The sequence below is a fragment of the Mustela lutreola genome, chromosome 17, assembly GCF_030435805.1.
Source record: "Mustela lutreola isolate mMusLut2 chromosome 17, mMusLut2.pri, whole genome shotgun sequence".
Lineage (NCBI taxonomy): Eukaryota > Metazoa > Chordata > Mammalia > Carnivora > Mustelidae > Mustela > Mustela lutreola.
Window position 1 is genome coordinate 47852915 of NC_081306.1, and position 6784 is coordinate 47859698.

Here is a 6784-nt window from a genome sequence, read left to right on the forward strand (position 1 = left end):
GGCGGGATGAGAGCAGCAGAGAAGAGTCCTATACCTCCCAATGGACTTAGTGGACTGGGAGTTGGGCATCTCACTGTGCTCTCATCCTGGCCTGTCGGAAAACAGCTCAGCAAGGCCCCTGTCGAAAGTTTTCTCATCTGTCAGGGGCCTTCTTTGTTAAGCCCAGCAATACCGGGATATACAATCCTGGAGCGAAAGGGAGACCTTTTTACTTCTCGGGAGGACTTGGTTCTCCCACCCCTCCTAGCAGTGTTGTCCAGATCCATGAAAACAAGTCTGGATTCTCCAAGCCTATGTCTATGGGTCCCCTAGAAGGGGCAGAACACACTTCTGCTCAACCTTTAGAACTGATGGTAATGGTAACAGCTTCATGACAAGAGTCCCTTTCATTAGACTTCCTGTTAGCTTATCTGTGAAATGTAGCAAAAGGGAACTTCTTCCCCGGTAGGAGACCTGACCCATCAGCATGTACCTTGACAGGCTCTATCTCCCACCCAACCTCATAACAGATATCGCTCACAGCAATTCTTGACTGAGAGATCAGATCCTCAGATTACCCTCTACACATCGCCAGACCTCTCAGATTGGTTTTCCCTGTGATGGGTGACCTGGAGTGTTAAGCCCTCAGATGCTGCTTCTTTGGGGTCCTTGTAAGTCAGAAAAGATGAGTATAGGCTGCCCAGCCTGAAGTAACTCATTCTACAGGAAGCTGTGGCCTTATCAGATGTTAGGACAAACAGCAACCTGAATGATTTGCCCTCCTCCTTCGTGATCCGGTTTAGTAGCGTCCTTAGAATGTCCATCAAAATGACTAAGAATCTTCTCCCAAAACATGAAAAATATGGGCATCCAGCCCTTCCAGTAAGTTTTAATTGTATACATAGAAAAGAGATTTGGAGTTTAGGGCATCTCTATATATTCTAGGCTTTTGACTTTTTACGTTTTTGATTGTTTGGGGGGAAGGGTATGTGCCGGGAATACTTACAGCAAAGACGAGACAAATGCCACTCCACCCCCATCTCTACCAGCATGAAGAGGACCACGGTCAAATTCCATGGCTCAGAGGACCAGAACCCATTTCTAATCCTGATGCTCTTCCGTTCCTTGGCAAACTGAACATGATGTATCTTTGTTATAACCCTCCACTTTACCATCAAGGTGCAAACACCTACAAGGCTATCTGGCCCCAATGTTGTTGTTTTTTTTAATTATGTTCAATTAGCCAACACATAATAAATCATTAGTTTCTGATGGAGTATTCCACGATTCATCGATTGTGTCGAACACCCAGTGCTCATCACTGCACGTGCTGCCCTTAATACCTATTACCCTGTGAGATCATTTGTTTTCAAAGAATTTCACATATCGGCAAAGTCAATTCTCCAAACTGGATGTGGATCCAATGAACCCATACTCGGGCTACTGAAGCTGTATGGAGATCACTTCCCATTCATTCACTCTCAGTGCCAGGAGGCGTTGTGGGAGACACTGGGTAAACAAGAGCAAAGGAAAGAAAGACTTGGAAATGGAGCTCCATTCCCTGAGGACCTCTCTTCTAAAGACAGGTATTTAAACCTTAATAGAGGGACGCCTGGGTGGCTCAGTGGGTTAAGCCGCTGCCTTCGGCTCAGGTCTGATCTCAGGGTCCTGGGATCGAGCCCCGCATCGGGCTCTCTGCTCAGCAGGGAGCCTGCTTCCCTCTCTCTCTCTCTCTGCCTGCCTCTCCATCTACTTGTGATTTCTCTCTGTAAAATAAATAAATAAAAATCTTTAAAAAATAAAAAAATAAAAAAAAAATAAAAAAAAATAAATAAACCTTAATAGAAATTTGCCTACCAAATGTATTTATAAATAGAAATGAGTTGTGCTCAAAGATAGCATATGAGATATACGTGAGGAAAACACCACCTATACTTCTGCCCTGGGAATCAGCTTCAAAGACCAGTAATTTGCAATCTCTTTCCTGCCATAAAAGGCTTAGCAGATTATGTTCACATTTGCACCACACTCCCATGGGTACTGTTAAATAAAATTCCCAAATGACTCTCTTTGTTAAAAAAAGAAAGACAGATAGAAATGTATGCTGACAATTCTCCATTTTCCATCCCCCAATCTGTTCTCTGCCCGCCCCCTATGTTCTGGGCCCTGGGGGCTGCATCTCCTAGACAGCTTACATCTGGATTCCAGTTGGGTGAGACCAATGGAAGACAATGGCAGGAAATCTGAGGGCAGGGCGTGTGAAGAGAGAGGTCAGGGTGTTTCTCCCCCATTCACCTTCGGAAAGGGCTCTCCAGCTCTGACAGTGGGAACGGCCCCTGGGGGGCTCCTCTTCCAGCTCCAGTGGGGTTCCAGTAACCCTTTCCTTCCAGGGCTCGGAAAGTGGGAACATCTTCCATCTGGGTGAGTCTCAGGGAACCTCACAATCTCGTTTGTCCCTTAACCTGCCTACACTATGTAGACAGTCTCTCCATTAATGCCTCCTCATCTGTACCCGGGCACATTCTGTTTCTTCATGAAATTCTGATACAAAAATGCAAATGAGAGGGACGTTCTTATAGGAATAACCTGAATCCACTCACACGGGCACAAAAAAACTAATGTTAGTAGAAGCAAATTACTTGTAACAAACGTCTCTACCGACACTGCCTCCACACCGGGGCATGGCTGAGCAGACCAAGCTGTATCTGGTCCCTCTGTGCTCACGACCATCACACAGAAGGACATCCTGGACTATTTAAAGACTGAACATGTCCCCTCATTTTAACCCTTTACAATGGTGATTTTAGGGGTTCAACACAATGAGAAAGAATTCAAATTCCACAAGAATATTTCATTATCTAGAGACGTTCAAAGTTCTATCTTGGCCACCTTGAGGAAAAGACTTTTCTCCCACATCTTCTCTACGAACTGCTGAACACTCAAAGCCAGTTTTATTGGCCGCTGCCACAGCAGATGGGGGTCTTTCCCTTCTTGTGCCTGACCTGTCAGAGACTGCCAAACCCCAAAACCAAAATAAACAAATAAGGCAAATCCTGATGAGAATAACAAAGTGATAAGGAAAAATGAAATCAGAACATCAGAGCTTTCATCAAGGCGACACTTACTCAAAATGCTAGTAACCTTGAAAGATTCAGGTACAATCCATTCTTATACAAGGATCTAAGTTTGGCTTTCAAATGCTGTAATGAGGACAGGTCTAGACATCGGTATCTGAGACTTGAAAGTGGTTTTGAAGTTTTGGAATCTCAGACCCCAGGGGACCCTGGAAAGTTTACTCTCCTCAGTGTCACAAATTAAGGTCCCCTGTCCCAACAGTAAGCTCTAAGTAACTTTCTTTTCCTCTTTTTTCTCTCGTCTGCTCTTCCTCTCCAAATCCTACTCCTTTTCCTTCACCCACTTGGTCACCCCCTCTCATGTGTTTGATGTATGTCTTTAGGCGTATTCTTCTATAATTTTAGTTATGACAGGTAATCCTCTCGGGGCACTTACTATGTGTTCCCAGTGGTTCACGTACATTAACTCATCTTATCCGGGTAACAATGCAATGAGGTTTCACCATTTTACCAATGAGAAAACTGAGGCACAAAGAAACTAAGTAGCTCACCTATGACAAGCACTAAGTGTGGAACTGGGATTAGAACCCATGCATTCTGGCTCCAGATTCCATGTTCTTATACCCTCTGAGGCACAGCCTCCAGGTATGGGTCATTTCAAATGTCCATGTGTTCTAAACTACATAAATATATCGTGCTATGACTCTCACGGTTTCTGACTTTTTGACTAAAGAATTCATTTTCATGATTTACCCACATCGCCGTGCATGCACATCTGGACTGTTGCAAAGTGTTTCATATTATTCATACCTACCCATTCCCCTAGGGATGGACACGGAGGCCACCTCCCACCCACAAAGAGATAGTAATCAGCATCCTGCTACATATGCTGTTTTACAGGCCTGTGTGAGAAGGTCTCTCGGAAGAAGACCCAGCCAGGATTTGAGGGCACTTGCCCACTTGATATCATCAAATATTTACAGATCACCCAAGCGGCTTTTCAGCTGAGTCCAGGAAATATTCATTCATTCATTCATTCTTTGCCTACTCTGTGCGGCCCTGAGACAGAAACTGAGGACATAAGCACAAACAAGGATGATTTGCACACTATCCGTACCGAGCTCAGGGGCTAGCTCCTTGTGAACTTAAAGTGTTTCCATCAGACAGAAAAAGACAAATACTATATGATCTCACTTATATGTGGAATTGGAAAAACAAACAAACAAACAACAACCTTGAACGCACAGATACACAGAACAGATTGGTGGTTGTCAGAGGTGGGGTCAGTGAGTGACTGAAATGGGTAAAACGTGGTTAAAATGTTAAAAAAAAAAAAAAGGAGAGGGTATGACCCTATGTAGTTTTATCCTGTGACCATTAAATCACTTTCAAAAAGACAACTCTTCATTCCCTTCCGAAGTATAGATATATTTACTTTGTGGAACATTTCATTCAAAGTGTATGCCCGTCTTCCTCTGTATAAATCACAAGTCTGAACTCAGACAAATTCTAAATGAGGTGGTCCTTAGATATAGCTCTTTCAATATTAGCCAATGCAACATTCTATTATCTAGGGGGTGATCTGTAGGGGAGAATAGGGTTTTATTGACTTGGGATGAACTCAAAATCAGCACCTTAAAAATATCACAGTGGTGTAAGTTGGTGGAAATAGCTTTTGAGGATTCAAGAAAAAACAGAAATGCCTACTGGCTCACATTTTTTAAAAGGGTGTCTTCAATTACTTAGATACAACTTTTGGAAAAGCTCGATCCTCTGTGTGTGCTCTTTCCTTCACCTTCTATAAAACAACACTAAAAACTTCCTCCCGTTTGCAGACTATCGTGAGTCAGGAGTATATTTACCAGATATCTAATTCATTCAAGAAAGAAGAGCTTCTGAGTTAATATTAAGAAACAATAAACTAACAAAGAAAAGAAAAACAGCACATAAAAAACAGACTCTTGAATACAGAGAACAAACTGGTGGTTTCCAGAGGAGAGGTGGGTGAGGGACGGCTGACACAGGTGAAGGGGATTCAGACGACACTTACCATGATGAGCCCTGAGTGGTGAGTGGAGTTGCTGAATCATTATACTGCACCCCTGAAACTCCTGTGGCACTGCACATTAAATATCCTTGAATTTTTAAAAATAAGTAAAAATTTGAAAAAGAAAAAATAATAATTAACAAAAAATACTAAGTGGATATGATCTACCACTGGTTTATGTCAGAACAGCAGAGAGATATGTCCTTGGTTCAGCTTCCTTAATGAACGTTGTTTCTGGAATATTCTTTGACACAATGTCATTGACTTTTATTAAGAACTGTTTAAGAACAGGGGTGCCTGGGTGGCTCAGTTGGTTGAGAGTCTGACTCCTGGTTTCAGCTCAGATCATGATCTCAGGATCATGAAAGTGAGCCCCACATAGGGCTCTGTGCTCAGCACAGAATCTGCGTAAGATTCTCTCCTTCCCAGCTGAGGTGCCCTTCAACAGGTGAATGGATAGGGAAGATGTGGTCCACATATACAATGGAACGTTCCTCAGCCATCAGAAAGGATGAACACCTGCCATCTGCACTGACATGGACGGGGCTGGAGGGGATTATGCTGAGTGACATAAGTCAAGCAGAGAAAGACAATTACATGGTTTCACTCAGAGGTGAACATAAGGAATAGTGCAGTGGACCACAGGGGAAGGGAGGGAAAACTGAATGGGAAGAAACCAGAGAGGGAAACAAACCATGAGAGACTCTGGACTCTGGGAACCAAACTGAGGATTGCAGACGGGGGCGGGTGGGGGATGGGATAACAGAATGACAGGTAGTGAGCAGGGTACATGTGGTGATGAGCAGTGGGTGTTATATACAACTAATGAATCACTGAACACTACATCAAGAACCAATGATGTACTACATGTTGGCTAACTGAACATTAAAAAAAAAAGATTCTTCCTTTCTCCCTCTGCCCCTTACCCCGCTTGAGCATGGGCACATGTGCTTTCTCTCTCCCTCTCAAGTATATAAATAATCTTGAAGAACAGTATCTTTGAAGCTTATTCATGTGTTATTCCAATAATGAAATGGACAAACTGTTAAAAACGGACACAACCCAAATATTAAGGCTAAAATGATAAAACACATAGAAGAAAACACAGGAGGCCCTACCCGTGTTAGGCAAAGATCTCCAGATAGGACACATAAAACATGAACCATCAAAGAAAAATACAACAAACAGGACTTCACAAAAATTAAAGACATCTTTTTTCAAGAAGTACTGTTAAGACACAAGCCATCATCTGTCATAAATTTTTGCAAAACAAACACCGGTTAAAAAATCTGTGTGTAGAATACCTAAAAACCCTCAAACTCAATAAGGAAAAAGTCAATATGGGCAACAGATTTAAACATTTATATCACTAAAGAACATTGAGCAAATGTAAATGATAGTATCAAGTTCCGGCAAGGATGGAGAGTAAGCGGAACATTCGCCTGAGGCTAGCAGGAATTATAAAGGGCACAGCCGCTTCGGAAAACATTTTAGCAGTTTCTTATCAAGTTAAGCACATACTAAGCATATGATAGAGCATTCCATCTAGGTATCTACTCAAGAGAAATGAAAATACACATCCACATAAAGACCTGTATGTGAATGTTAATAACAACTGTGCTTATAATCACTCTGCACTGAATGTGTGTGTGTCCCCAAAATCCTATGTTGAAATCCTAACCCT

General features: G+C 42.6%; 1 protein-coding gene across 6 annotated transcripts in view; it reads right to left on the bottom strand.

Moving 5' to 3' along the window:
• CALN1 (calneuron 1) overlaps positions 1-6784 on the bottom strand; it is a 495943-nt gene that overhangs the window by 133216 nt on the left and 355943 nt on the right. The window lies entirely within an intron of this gene.